The 15672-nt window shown below is 42.3% G+C and overlaps 1 protein-coding gene across 21 annotated transcripts in view; it reads right to left on the bottom strand.

Annotated features, from left to right (window-relative positions):
- The window catches only part of STAU1 (staufen double-stranded RNA binding protein 1), a 90167-nt gene that overhangs the window by 49652 nt on the left and 24843 nt on the right, over nucleotides 1-15672 (bottom strand). For 8 of the 21 annotated variants that reach the window (XM_033411151.2, XM_033411152.2, XM_033411153.2 and 5 more), the window contains exons 1-2: nucleotides 11683-11821; nucleotides 340-405 (exon numbers count right to left, since the gene is read on the bottom strand). The exons of 1 other annotated variant lie outside the window; for it this stretch is intronic. The gene's annotated coding sequence lies outside the window, so the exon portion shown is untranslated. Of the gene's footprint in view, nucleotides 1-339; nucleotides 406-11682; nucleotides 11922-15672 lie in introns of those variants that run through there. 12 more of the 21 variants (XM_049699838.1, XM_049699840.1, XM_049699835.1 and 9 more) reach the window with 5 other exon arrangements.

The raw sequence follows: 15672 nt of genomic DNA, 5'->3' as shown, positions 1-15672 counted from the left end.
AATCTGTGAAATCAAAGGCAAACTACAAAAGTTTCTATGACCAAGATGCTATTGACTGAGTTATGTTTAACAACACTTCAGTGGTAAATTTTCACGTCTCTACATTTAAAGTGTATGGCAGTGCTGGCTAGAAGGTTTTACATTCTTGCCAACAATTTTCCCTGTATTGACTTTCTAATTAAATCTCAAGAGTAAAAAGAAATCAAACTGCATAAAATTTCTTGTTTCTCTAATACTATAGCCAGAAGTAAAAGTCATTTTCCACACAAATCACTGAAGAATCCAAAAACATTACAGATTATGAACAGGCCTGAAATTACAGAGCCAAATTACGCGTACCTTAAAAACAAGCGCTCCAGCAACAATGTTGTTTTGGTTCAGAGAGGTTAAATGGTTGGGAAACTCCTGGAAAATAAGAAACAGTAGCAGTTTACTAGAGTAGATCTTTTTCTGAAAATGAAGATATATATTGCTAAAGTTTTGGGGAAGCCTAAAATTTACAAGTAGGGAAGGAAGTTTCTGAAAGCATGATGTCATGGCTTGAAGCAGCACACTGTAGAGTCTACAAAAGAAACAAGTGCCTGGGAACTAACTGGGTAAAAAGTGCTTTGCAGAGACACAAACATATGAGACAGTAAAAATTTCCTTTTTAAATCTTAATTACTTCCTGCTAAGAGAACTATGAATACCTCGGAGTTAATTTTTTAGAAAGGAACTGGAGGGAACTTCCCGGCATTCCAATGGTTAGGACTGCATGCTTGCACTGCTGAGGGCGTGGGTTGAATCCCTGGTCGGGGAACTAAGATCCTGCAAGCTGCACAGCATGGCCAAAAAAAAAAGGAACTGGACATCATATACCGTCCAATCACACAAGCCTGATTTTTAAATTTGCAGCCTTTAACTCCTGATTAAATATTTTATTCATAAATGTCCTTACCATATGCTTGGTGATGCAAATGCAATTACATGGGAAAAATTACAAAAAGGAACTTGTACATAAATATTCTTATATTAAACTGCAAAATATGAAAAAGCACATTACCTCTAGCAAATCCAAATCATAATCATTCTTTAGAACTGGATTTCAGATGACATAAGAGTTTAACTCTCAAACTCTCAGGTCTCATTTATCTAGAGGTGCCCCTTCTGTAAACTGGCAGTAGTCAGTAACAAATAGAATTCTTTACCTGGAGATGCTTTTTGCGTTTTTACAACATAAAGTAATTTTGCTCATTTCAATTTCACACTGCCACTGTGACTTAGTAAACAATAAAAAGTAGCTGTTCACTGTCCAAATAATTTCAGAAATAAAATTATGAGCTTTAATTGGTTCTACAGTATTTTAACAACCCAACTTCTTTCTGTAAATAGTACACTATACTAACAATTCTCCAATCTAGAACCCTATTGTTCCGCAATCTCACCCATTCAAAAGACTAGCATGAATGGAAAATGAAAAGGCCTCTGCACAGCCCAAACAAATGTCTAAGACCACTTAACAGAGGCCATGCCTTTTGCCAGTGCGGGCTTCCCTCAATTCAAGCTCATCTAAATCTATGCTGAACGCTTCTGGTAGGTTTGGTTATCTAGTTTTCTAGCCCAAACCTGAAGTTAAAAAAATAAAATGTTAAAAAGGAGGTGCTAGAATCAGACAACAGTGAGAAACAACTGTTAACAACTTAACTGCAAAGAAAAAAAGGGGGAGGGAGGAGAAAAACAGCAGTCTACAACGCCATGGATTTCAAACATCTCAACACAACACAGGTGATAGCTGAGATTCATATACACATTCACACTTCCATGAGCAAACTTTTTTTTTAATCCCCAACCATTTCCAAAGCCATCATGATTACTACCAGTGTATCTTTATACCACTTACTTACTCCAAGCAGCAGCAGAGAAGAAAGGCTATGGGATAAGCCCAACTCCCTTTCTTTCCCACTCAAGAAGCACACTAGAACACAAGAGAGTGAATTAAATTCATTGCTTTATTCACTCAACAAATAATTCCTGAACACCTAATAAACAGCAGGCACTATTCTGTGCACTGGGGAGAGAGGAGTACACAAATAAGATGCAGTCCCTGTCCTCATGGAATTCACATTTGTATAGGAATAACCTTGACTCCAACACAAACTTAAATAAGTAATTCACAGTGGCATTTTAATTAGTAGTAACATCATTTATAATACACATTACCTCATAACTAAAGAAGACACAAAAGAACATAAAAGGTCCCCTGGCTGCAAGACACTGATTTAGGATAAGGGCAAACAAGCCATGACATGGCTGTGTGGGTGACGTAGAGAAAACTCTTGACTGGGGATTTGAGTTTGGGTGCCAACTCAGGTGCTCAGCTGAACTACCCTGAGCAAGTTACTCTGTAGACTTCAACCTTTTAATATATCAAATAGGGTTACCACCACCAATTTCATATGATTAACAAACAATAATCATATTATTCTTGGGTGGATGAACTGGTAATGTAGGTGAAATGCTTATAAACTACGACAAAGTTAGCTAATAAACATCACTTTCTTAGGGTACACAGTAACCAATATTATAAAATAATATAAATAAATTATGTTCAAAACACACTATTTAAGAAAGAAAAAAAATGTAGCAAACTTAAGAAGAACCTCGTCCCCTCCAAAAAAATTTTTTTACTTTATTCTTTTTTATGTTTGGTGCTTAATAAATTCTGAGTTAACAGGGAAATAGTTCCTTGGCAGTCGTCCTCTAAATGTTTCAGACTGTAAAGGTTCACTCTACTACAAACCAAAAGGAAACTTATTTGCCTGACTACATTTGACTGTCATCTAGGTAAAGGGTCATGGAGCCTCAATGAGCAGGTTAAACTGCGCAACAAAGAACGTAAGCCTCCAAGAATAATCAGACTTATCATTACATATAAATTATCTACTAACAGAGGAAAGGACTGCCTTGCATTTTGTACCAAATCACAATGGCACCAGCAGACAATGGTCTGCCCTTGCAGGATGGAATCTGCAAGGGTAGAAAATTCATGTCTTAATTTTAATCTACAGAAAGCATGGACTTCAAAAGAGCAAAAATGTGCAAGAATCAGACAAGATCTAGGTAGATCATAAAGCTCATGCCTGAGAGGAGCTAATATAGTAACACCTTAAGAAGCATTATCTGCTCATTTCATTCCCAGAAAAGACACATTTCCAACACCTTTTCATGATTAATGAGACACACTTATGCCTTGGTTGAGGTTAAACACAGAATGGAAACTCATATACCAAATCCAAACTCATAACCCCAAATCCAAAGGCACGTTAAATTTCAGTGATCTAGCCTTTTTAAGACTAGCCATAAGGGTTGCCCTGGTAGCGCAGTGGTTAAGAATCTGCCTGCCAATGCAGGGGACACGGGTTTGATCCCTGGTCGGGGAAGATCCCACATGCTGCAGAGCAACTAAGCCCACGCACCCCAGAGCCCACGTGCCGCAACTACTGAAGCCCGCATGCCTAGAGCCACCACAGTGAGACGCCCACGCACCGCAATGAAGAGTAGCCCCCTCCTGACACAACTAGAGAAAGCCGGCGCACAGCAACAAAGACCCAAAGCAGCCAAAAATAAATAAATAAAATTTTTTAAAAATGGCTGGGAAGCAAAGAGGGCAACAACCCTATAAAGTTAATTAGAGGCTTAGTTAACTCATTTGCAGTAAAGCAGAAGAATATAATTCTAAAGAAACTAAGTTTCAGACTTCCCTGGTGGCGCAATGGCTAAGAATCTGCCTGCCAATGCAGGGGACACAGGTTCGAGCTCTGGTCCGGGAAGATCCCAAATGCCACGGAGCAACTAAGCGGGTGCACCACAACTACTGAGCCTGCACTCTAGAGCCCGTGAGCCACAACTACTGAGCCCGCAAGCCACAACTACTGAGCCCACACGCCTAGAGCCCGTGCTCCACAAGAAGAGAAACCACCGCAATAAGCCCACGCACCGCAACAAAGAGTAGCCCCCGCTCACCGCAACTAGAGAAAGCTCGCGCACAGCAACAAAGACCCAACGCAGCCAAATAAATTAAATAAATAAATAAATTTATATATTAAAAATAAAAAACTGATTTTCTTGGCAACAACCTTGTCTACAGTTAATAAATCATTTCAATAAACTTCATGAAGGATTATAGCAATAATTTAGGGGACAGCATCCTTCAACACAAAGGCTAATGAAACATCCTCATCCCCATTTACCTCTAAGACCCACCCCCAACCTTTGAAACAGCTTAAAAGTTTTAGTTTAATTTGACTACAGTAATCTGTCACAACAAACAAAAGGAAACTGAAAATCTTCCAACTATTTCAAGGAAATCATGAACAGCATTCATTTGAAAGACTGAGTACTACCGAGCCAGACTTTTTTCCAAATTGGTCTGAAGTCCTAGTGAACAAAATTCATCCTAACTGTGGTGGGTGGGAGAACTGGGGAGAAAGCACTGGTGACACCCAGAATAAATTACTCTAAACAAAAAGCACCTGAGAATAATTAGAGACGTGTTGTGCTTCAGTGGAAAGAGCTCAGGACCCCACTCCAGTTACTTGGCCTCCCAGATGGGCCTCAGCACCTCAGCTATTACGACCCTTCCTTTGCAAAGACGTTGGGGAGTAACAGAAATACAACACAAAGCGTCCACTTCAACCTCTGGCACAAAGGAAGAGCTCGGTGAACAGCAGCTTTTATATTATTAGATAAATTCAATCTGACCTTTCAGATTCCTTTGCTCCATCAAATAACTCTCACCCTGTAATCCTAACCTGGCACATGGTAAGAGCTTAATAAATAGTAGCAAATATTATTATCCAGCAGATTCACTGATCCTGTCCTCAGTCACATATAAACATCTACAAATATAAACTTAATAGTTACACACCACTTGTAAAAAAAACATTTTAAATGGGAATAGAGGACATGCTGACTAAAATCAACCCACACTCACTGGGCAACCAATTTTAACGCTACTTCAAATATAGAGACAATCTGATGAGCAATCATTTTCATTTTGGGAAAAGACCCCAGGGCACTTAAATAGATTTTCTTAGACTTTGTAGTCCAGCAGACATTTCAAAAAGCCTCTAGGACAATTATGACCTCTCTATTATAATACAATTATCTGTGTTGCTTCCATTACTGTTATAAACTCACAAAGTCATCACATTTTTCCAAATTAGATTCCAGATTAAACAGAAGCAGATGGGATACAGATTTAATATTTAGAAGACTAATTCTTAATTGAAAGCAAACACATTCTTGGATAGATTTTTCTACTTTTGCTTTCAGTAAATTACTCTGAGGGACCCCCTGAATATATTCCTTTAACAAATAATTGAACATGTGTTATTCCAGAAAATATAATTAAGTCTGAAGAGAATTTGTTTCTACCTCCATTTATCTGGTGACATAAATCACTTAACATCAACCATATTCACTACTATAGGAATGTAAATATTTTAAAAAGTAAATAAGCTATTTGCAGTAATTTCCTCATTTTACCATTTTATTAAAATAAATAATTCTCTTTGGTAAAGTTTTTTAGTTCAGAGCATTAAGCTGTCAGCAAAACATAGCCAAGCCATCCATCTAGTGGCATTTGTTAAGATCAACATAGCTGCATATTTATAATCTTATTATCTCTTTATGTTAGAAGAAAGGATTTGATCAACATTATTCCAACTTCGTAATAAGTGATTCGTAGGTAAGCACAGCTTGGTGCAAAAAGTTCTTTAAACAATTTCCTTTAAAAAGCAAAGAGTTCTGGGACTTCCCTGGTGGTCCAGTGGTTAAGACTCGGTGCTTCCACTGCAGGGGGCACAGGTTTGATCCCTAGTCAGGGAAGTTCCACATGCCTCAGGACGCAGCATGAATGAATGAATGAATGAATGGATAAATAGATAAATATAGATAAATAAATAGGTAAATAAATAGATAAATAGATGAATAAATAGATATATAAATAGATAAGTAAATAAAGATAAATAAATAGATAAATAAATATATAGATACATAAATAAACGAATAAATAAAATTTAAAATATAAAATAAACAGCAAAGAGTTCTGTAATCAAAGTAAAATTGGAAACAAAAGTCAACAAAGCTCTTGGCTTTTAAAGATCTAGGAACACCTTGTAGAACTGTCTCACTTTAAAATTAACTGTGGGGCTTCCCTGGTGGCGCAGTGGTTGAGAGTCCGCCTGCCGATGCAGGGGACGCGGGTTCGTGCCCCGGTCCGGGAAGATCCCACATGCCGCGGAGCGGCTGTGCCCGTGAGCCATGGCCGCTGAGCCTGCGCGTCCGGAGCCTGTTGCTCCGCAACGGGAGAGGCCACAACAGTGAGAGGCCCGCGTACCGCAAAAAAAAAAAAAAAAATCAACTGTGATGCAGGCTTCCCTGGTGACACAGTGGTTAAGAATCCGCCTGCCAATGCAGGGGACACAGGTTCGAGCCCTGGTCCGAGAAGATCCCACATGCCGCGGAGCAACTAAGCCCATGCGCCATGGCTGCTGGGCCTGCGCTCTAGGGCCCGTGAGCCACAACTACTGAAGCACACGTGCCTGGAGCCTGTGCTCCGCGACAAGAGAAGCCACTGCAATGAGAAGCCTGCGCACAGCAACGAAGACCCAATGCAGCCCAAAATTAATTAATTAATTAATTTTTTAAAAAAAGGATGTTAAAAAAAGTTATAAAAAATAAATAAAATTAACTGTGGTAGATATGCATGCTGTGTGCTAATGTTATAATGTAGTTGGAAATGTATCGAAAAATAGAATGGATTAATGAATTAAAAGAGATGGAACAGACATGTAATAAAGTAAATACAGTAAAATAATGGCAGAAAGTAGGTGGTAAACATAGAAGTGTACACTGAAATTCTTTAAACTTTCTTATGTGTGTGAAATTTTTCATAACAAAATGTTGGGGGAAAATAACCATAGCAAATAACATGTCTTCTCATGGTTCAACCTCTAACCTACAAATTATATTTTTGGAATGGCATAAATAAAACCTGGTCAAAATCAAGCATTTAAGGAAAAGCTCATGCAGAAAATTACACCAGAAGCATTTTAACCACAAAGGTCTCTGTCACAAGAAGTTAATTTAAAACAATCTGTTATAGGTCTAGTGTGAAACAAAAATCTGTCATAAAATTCTCTAAACATTTTTTTGAGGTTAATTTGTGCTTTTATTTGCCAGTATAACTTAACTACAGTGGCCTGCAAACTTTTTTGACCTAAAAAATACATTTTACATGACAATCCAACAAACACACACATATATAAGATACATACATATATATGTAAGTGAAAAAAAAGTTCTCTAAACATTTTTGAAGGCCACAAAATCCTATTCTGAGAGAAATAAAGCAACTCCAAAAGCTCTCATCTGAGGGGATAGAATTTATATTTCCCCAAATTGAGCAAATGTTTGTCACTAAGTATGACATCAAATATGATCCAGTTTGGAGGTTCATAAACAAGGCTCCTAGAATTTTGATTTATGACATTCTACAGAAAGATACATTTTTCATGAAAGTTCCATCTTTATGCTGGTGAATTTCACTCTTTCTTACTCCATCTAGTAAAAAGGCATCAGAGAAAACTGTCCCACAAGCTGAGACCCACTCTGTGCCGCCTTACATTGTCACTGTCGTATTGGGGAGAAGCTGTGGATGAAGCAGCACAGTGCAGCCCCATGTTTAATGATTACACCCAGAACGTTAATGGGTTAGACTTCAAGAACTGGGGGCGGGGGGGAGTTCCATGCCTCATGCTCATTTCTAAACTTAAGATAATCTGTATATAAATAGGCTTTCTGGCTGAATCTTAGAGCACTTTAGTCTGAACAAACTGTATTAACGGTAACAATTCCAAATACTTAAAAGTTTTACTGAAAGCCTACTGGGAAGCACTGAGCATTTTTTAAAATAAAGTACATATTGTGTCCTTTCTTAGATGCCAAATTGGTTGGGGGGTTTTTTCCCCCTAATGTTAAGAGGTATGCATATCCCTCCTCATCTCCCAAGTTGTAATAACTAAAACATAAGTTAACTGTAACTGATCAAGCTCAAAAGTAAACCTACACAAATGAAATAATGACATTACAGGTCTATGAGTTGAAAACTGTTCATGACCAGAATTTTCAAAAGTAACAATGACAAACATAATATTCCTGTCAACTTCCATTCTAGGAGAGATCTCTTTTTAGATGAGAAAGAAAAATATGATCATTTATGCTGTGAATTCATTCATATTTATAAAATTGGTTTGTAAATACAGCAGATTGGGGGGGCGGTCTTTAGAAAATAATTCTACAACACTTTTGAAATCAAATATCTTTTGCTTGGGCTTCCCTGGTGGCACAGTGGTTGAGAGTCCGCCTGCTGATGCAGGGGACACGGGTTCGTGCCCCGGTCCAGGAAGATCCCACGTGCCGCGGAGCGGCTGGGCCCGTGAGCCATGGCCGCTGAGCCTGCGCGTCCGGAGCCTGTGCTCCGCAACAGGAGAGGCCACAACAGTGAGAGGCCCGCGTACGGCTTAAAAAAAAAAAAAAAAAAAATCTTTTGCTTAATTCTTAACCTAAGGTGACAGCAGTATATTTACACAACTACTGTAAAGAAACTTTACAAGTTTCATTATGAACTATTAACTGTATTTTAACACAAAGTTATTCTCCATCAAAAGTGGTTTCATTTTATAGGTAAAGGTAAACTGGAACAATCTCTTTGCCAAATATCTCAGTTCTCAAGTTAAAATTGATGACATTTTGCTAGAATTAAACTTTAGGTAATAATCATCTCCACAGACCAATGACTTCATCATTTAAAAATATCTTAGCTTTCCATGCAGTAGAATACACAAGACAAAAATAATGAAATAGATCTGTGCTGAAATGGGAAGCTGCCCATGATATAGGAAATTAAAAAGTTCCAGGAAATTAAAAAAAAAAAAAAGTGGTTTCATAGGTAGGCCTCCACCAAAACAGGATTAGGTTTATCTGTATTTCTGATTGCTCCTCAATTATAGTCATTAATAGCTCAAAAACTGTTGCTCTTGTACACAAAGAAGCAAGGCAGCATCCTGGATATGACTTTGAGGGGGATGAGGATATTTTTTTTCTGCTGTAATCATGCATAAACAGAGATAAGAAGCCCCACAAAGCAAACAAAATGAGAACTATGATTCCACTAAAAGTAATTTTGCGACAGATTATGAGCCTGGGGCAACCTGGTAAAATTATATGATATTCAGGATTTATGTCAAAATAACCCAGTTTGGGGGAGGGAGTACTACATGAAACAAGATTGACCTTGGCTATGCGTTAATAATTATCAAATCTGAGTAACCAGTTCGGGGGGGTTCTCTATACTATTCGACTTTTGTATGTTTTCCATGAGAGAAAGTTGTTCAAAATTAGATTATTGACTGAAATGTTAAAACATCATTTCCCTAACACTACTGTTTTTGATATGGCAGAAGACATGCTTTGTACTGCTTCTACAGCTGTTTGCTTAGGTGTTTTTAAGAGTCATCCAAACGAACACTTTAAACTATTTCTTGATGGTAACACTGTGTCAGAAAATTCCAGGAAAATGTCAAAAACAGGGAGGCCACTTTGCATCCTGTGTGTTACTGAGAGATGAGTGTAAATCAAAAGAGTTTAAATTCAGTAAGGAAATTTACTACCTAAAACAATGCTATGACACAGGAGGATCAGTCAGTAGAGCAAACACACACTCCTTCCTCTTTTGTAAATTTGAACCTCCTTAAATTGAATTTCCTTAATGAAGGGTACACCTATACAACTAAGAACAGAATTAAAACAAACTCAGGGTCTTCCCTGGTAGCGCAGTGGTTAAGAATCCGCCTGTCAATGCAGGAGACATGGGTTCGAGCCCTGGTCCAGGAAGATCCCACATGCTGCGGAGCAACTAAGCCCGTGTGCCACAACTACTGAGCCTGCGCTCTAGAGCCCGCGAGCCACAACTACTAAACCCGCGTGCCACAACTACTAAAGCCCGTGCTCCGCAACAAGAGAAGCCACCGCAATGAGAAGCCTGCACACCTCAACAAAGAGTAGCCCCCGCTAGCCGCAACTAGAGAAAGCCTGCACGCTGCAACGAAGACCCAACACAGCAAAAAACAAATAAATTAAATAAATAAATTTAAAAAAATAAAATTAAAAACAAAAAAACTCAGTATCTTTAAATAAAGCTAATGTTTTAAAAATCCCACCTGTCACCAGGATGACTGAAACTACCCCCTCTACAATCCCACTGTATTTTTAGTTTTTACTTCAAGCTGCAATGTAATCTACTGAATACATTTGGTAAGCACACTGATTCCTGAAAGTCCAAAATCAACCAAAAATCTGGTCTAACTCTTTTTCCACCACCCTCTAAACAATTAAAGCTACAAGCAGGAAGAGTGACCTTAAAAACGTCCCCACAGCAAGAGAACAGAGGCAGAACAGACTGAAGCACACATCTTCGCCCGAACAGAAGAAAACTTCCACATAAGCAATACTGCGACACGGAGGTGGGGCAAGGGCTTAAAAGGAAAGTCGGCCAACGGGGACGGAGGGAATAAAAGCAAAGCTGCCGTGAGAAAAAGTCAAAAGTTAGAAATGCAGCGGCAAAAAAAAGACAACTTTTCCAGCTCCGTACACCCTCCCTCCAGAGCCTGACACACAGCAAGTGCTCCAGAAAGGTTTGCTAAACTCAAGGAAACTTTCCCAGAAATGGAAAGACAACAAGAAGCGGATGATGGCAGGAAAATGGACAGGTTGCTCATACGGAGGGAGCTGGTGAAAATCCTGCAGTTGACTCAGCGGAGGACGTGGAAATAGCAACACTATCTTTTACAGACTGCCTACTTACAGAGTGTCCCAATTAAACGTACGCCCCTTTCAGCTGTTAACAACCCAAAACAATGCCCCGGTGCTGGCGGTGGGCAAAACGCTGAACGTTTCGGCCCCTAAAGAAACCCAAACGGCTAGGTAGGTCAACTTTGGTCCACTCTACCCATTAAGTTATACCTTAATATCATGCTAATAAATTATGCAGACGGTTTATTGGGACACGCTGTGCGTCTGGCACTCTGATAAGCGCTTTATACGCCCCATTTCACTGAACCTTAACAGCCTTCAGAGGCAGGGACGGCATTAGCCCCTTTTTCTAACCAAAACACAAAGACTTCAAGTGACTTGCCGAAGGGGACTGCGCTGGGATTTGCACCCGCGCTGGACACCTGGGCCGTGTGCGTAACTATAACGCTACAGGCCCGGCTGGGGAGATTTAGGTGCTCCGGCCCGCAGGGACTTGAAGCGGGGATCCCCCGCCCCGCCCCCGCCCCGGGAATAACTTCGGCATCGCAGCGCAATCAGAGGAATGAGGAAAGGCGGCGTGGCACCTGTTTCTGGGCCCAGCAAGGGGTGGAGGAGCTAGGGACGCCCAAGGTCCAGGCCGCGGGGCGCCCCGAGGCGGGGGGCGCGGGAGAACCCGCCTCCTCCGGGAAGGCCCCGCGGGCGGGAGAGAAGCCCGGGGAAAAAGGCCGAGCGCGCGCGCCCGCCGAGGCCTAAACCCCGCCCGCCACCCACCTCCCAGCGGCCACGGCGCCCGCGCGGGCCCCGCCAGGCCTGGCCCTGCCGCCTCACCTGGCTGCTGCCCCGAACTCGTCTCCCGGCCGGCAGTCCTGGGCGGCGGCGGAGGTGACGGCGAGGAGGGGAAGGAGGAAGGAAGAGGAGGAAGGGACGGCGGGAGGGAAGAGGCGGAGTGGCCGCGGAGGAGGCGGGCGCCGCCGGGCCGGGGGTTAGAGGGAGGGGGAGCCCAGCCAGACGCGGCCGCTACCGGCACAAACACTGAACAGCCGCTCGGGCGCCCGCAGCCCGGCAGGAAGTGACGGGGGAGGGGCCTGCGCCCGCCCCCGGCCCCCGCCCGCCTCCATGCCCAGCCCCACCCGCGGCCCGGACCACATGTCCCGGCGGGCCCTGCGGCGACGCCTGCGCTCGCAAAGGCACGCCGGGAGCCGGGCTAACCCTCGTTGGTCCCGCCTGAGCCTCCTAGGCCAGCCTTTTGGGCCCCGAGGCCTGCTGGGAGTTGTAGTTCTACTGGGAGTTGCAGTTCTACTGGGAGTTGCAGGCTGCCCGCTAGACGCGGACGCTGGGGCTTCCTTCTTTTCTCCTTCCGCTTCGTTCTTCCCTTTTTCCCTTTCCCTATTCCTCTTCTCCGGCCTTTGTTACTCCTTTCTCTCCTTCCCTCAATTGCTCCTTTCGTAAGTGTTTATTAAACGCCCACTACTTGCAAAGCACTGCTCGCAGAGCTGAGAACATAGTGGTGATCAAACAGACAAAAATCCCTGCCCTCATGGAACTTAGGTTCTAGTGAGGGTGAAACAATAAAATCAGTAACTTTTATAGTGAGTTAAAAGGCAAGAAGTGCCAGATTGCTATTTCTTTCACCCAGTTCTAGATAAACTAAGTAGTTTTTTGTAGCCCTCTTACATGACAGGTTGAGGTTTGGGCGTGGGGAATGTTGACCCTCTAGAATCACACTCAGCAAAGAATTATACACGCGTTGTGGTAGGTTCAGGGAACAGTGAGTGAAGGGACTGCAGATGTCCAGGCAAGCTCTCTCTTGCTCACTCTAGGACTGCTTCCCCACTATTTAAAAATAGTTTCTCTATCTCTCAATATCTCTCAATTTAACTCCTGCTCAATCTTCCTTGCCAAGGCTATATAGTTTAATTTGCATAAGTTCATGATATGAAATGTGTGGCTGACGGGGCCACTCCAAACAGTGCTTTGGGACCTTGCCCCAGCCTTGGAGGACTCCCTTCTCTGGACCAGGCAGGCCTCCTTACTTTGCTCCTTATAAAATACATTGAGACTGAATTTCAGGACACCAAAAACAGTCAAAGGAATTTCACTGTCCATTGAGTGCCAGTCTAAGACAGTACTAAGCAACATTCAGATATTGTCCAGCCCTCTGCTAAAGGTGAATTTTCTTCTTTCTATCTTCCAAGCAATCTGGATCCCATAGGTCGCTTGGGTGAAGGAGCAGACACAGAGGGGTTTCCCTAAACCCAAAGCTGAGGTCCCTGCACAATCAGACAATCTCTTCAAAGGTTTAAAGGTAGAAGGGGGTGTTCTGACCCATTTTACTATCACCCTTGGGCACCCAAGTGATGGGCCTATGACTTCTAGTCTCAACTTTCTTCCCTCCTTCCATATATTGAGGGGAGATCTCTCTTTTCCTTCTCTAAGCCAGTCTTTGGATTTTATCCTGTGACTTGGGCCTCAACACAGCTGGGCCTTAGTTTTCCTCTTAGTTAAACGGGAAAAACAATTTCCTGTTTTATCCAGGGGTCATGAGAATTAGTAGAGTTCGATGACACTCTGTCTCAACTTCCCCATCTAAAGAGTGATAGGACGCTCCTTAGTGAAGTCCTCAGTGTGCTGCTCTGAGCAACCAAGGCTACTACATGCTCTTGGTTTTTTTGTTTTTTGTTTTTGGCTGCTCCTCGCAGCACGCAGGATCATAGTTCACCGACCAGGGATTGAACCTGTGTCTCCTGCAGTGGAAGCATGGAGTCCTCACCACTGGACCTCCAGGGAATTCCCTACCTGCTCTTGTTAGTGACTGATCACCCGTCATCCTAGGGAATCACTTGTTCTCAGAGCACTGCCTTCCCCTCCCTCTCCCATTCCCTGGTAACCGCTGATCTTTGAACTGTGTCCTGCAGTTTTGCCTTTCCCAGAATGTCATATAGTTGGAATCATGCAGATTGGCTTGTTTCACTTAGTAATATGCATTGCATGTATGTGGCCTTCATGTCTTTTCTTTTCTTTTACTTTTCTTTTGGCCGCAACGCACAGTTTGTGGGATCTCAGTTCATCAACCAGGGATTGAACCCAGGCCATGGCAGTGAGAGCGCTGAGTCCTAACCACTGGACTGCCAGGGAACTCCTGCCTCCATGCCTTCTCATGGCTTCATAGCTCATTTCTTTTTCTGTTTTTTTAACAGACACATTAACTAACAAGAAGCATAATCTTTAGATAAAAATCAACTTCTCACAGGGTTTTTATGAGCTTTGCATGTTCCATTCCATATTACAAACACATATATAATTTATCTTCTGGCAAGGAACACACAGGATTTAGTGTAACTTAATGGTCACAATATCTTACTTCCACCTGCTTCCTAAAGAAAAATAAATAATTCCTAAAAAATAATTATTATTTTATTATTAAGCAAGAGTCAAGAAGCATTCTGGCCCTTGGAATAGATTTTGACTGACAGTCTCTAGGTACAAATAGAGAAAAACAAATCCAAGTGACCCACCCCTGAACCACAGCCAGCCCACGGCTAACCTATGCCTCAGTTAAATACAATTTCTTGGTTACACAAAGTAAGAGTTCAGCGTTCTCAGAAAACAAGGAGTATTAAATCTTCAGCTGGTGGTTGTTTTTCTTTTCTCTCCTTTTCTTTCTTCTGGGTTTTTACTTTTAATTAGTTGCTATCACTTTAACATACACATAATAATCTGGGTTTGTGTCATCTCCTTAAAAATGAGGCAGGGACTTCCCTGGTGATGCAGTGGTTAAGAATCCGCCTGCTAATGCAGGAGACACAGGTTCCAGCCCTGGTCCGGGAAGATCCCACATGCCGTCGAGCAACTAAGCACGTGAGCCACAACTACTGAGCCCGCATGCTACAACTACTGAAGCCCACGTGCCTAGAGCCCGTGCTCCACAACAAGAGAAGCCACTGCAATGAGAAGCCCTTGCGCCGCAACTAGAGAAAGCCCGCACGCAGCAACGAAGACCCAACGCAGCCAAAAAAAATAAAATAAAATAAAATTTTAAAAAATGAGGCAGATTAGGCTTCACAGAGCCTGCTGAGTGGCAGCTCTGCCCTAAAGATGGGTACTTATATTTTACCACAGTCCCCACCCTGCCCGCATCTCTCATTTATGTTACTTTCCTGTACCTGTTGATATTTGAGTTTGCAATGCCTGGCTTACTGTGTAACTGCATGGACTGAATGCTGGTCTATGGAGCTGAAGACCTGTCAGAAAGACAGTGAAAGAATCTCCAAATACAACTGTGATAAGTATAGGAAGTAAAGGTACCTGATGTTATGAAACCCTGGTTTCAGGGTTTAAGGATGGAGCATCCAGAAGCACTGTAGCTTTAGCAAAGGTCTGAAGAGACACGTTGGTGGTAACTAGGCAAAAGCAGTGCAAGTGTTCCAAGTAGGAGGGAAAGCATGTGCAAAACCCTGTGGTAGGACACGTGGCCCAGGTCCCAGTTACTATACTACAAAACAAGCTGCTCCAAAATTTAGTAGTTTGGAAGAACAGCAATTATTGTATTATCTCTAGTAGATCTGTGGGTCTGGAATTTGGAAAGAGCTTGGCTAGGTTCTTGTAACTTGGGGGTCTCTACTGTGGAGTGGACCACTGGGGGACAGAGTGCCTGGGTGCTAGCTGGGCCTCTCTCTCTTCCGGAAGCCTTAGGGCCTATCCATGTGGTCTCTGAATGGGCTACTTTGAGCTTCCTCACAGTATGGCAGCCTCAGGGCTGTCAAATTGTTTACATGGCAGCTGAAGGCTTCAAGAGTGTGTATCCCATACAGCAAGGCA

The sequence above is a fragment of the Orcinus orca genome, chromosome 16 (assembly GCF_937001465.1).
Source record: "Orcinus orca chromosome 16, mOrcOrc1.1, whole genome shotgun sequence".
Taxonomy (NCBI): Eukaryota; Metazoa; Chordata; class Mammalia; order Artiodactyla; family Delphinidae; genus Orcinus; species Orcinus orca.
The sequence above is the reverse complement of the archived record's forward strand: the minus strand, read 5'-3'. Positions and strand labels throughout refer to the sequence as shown.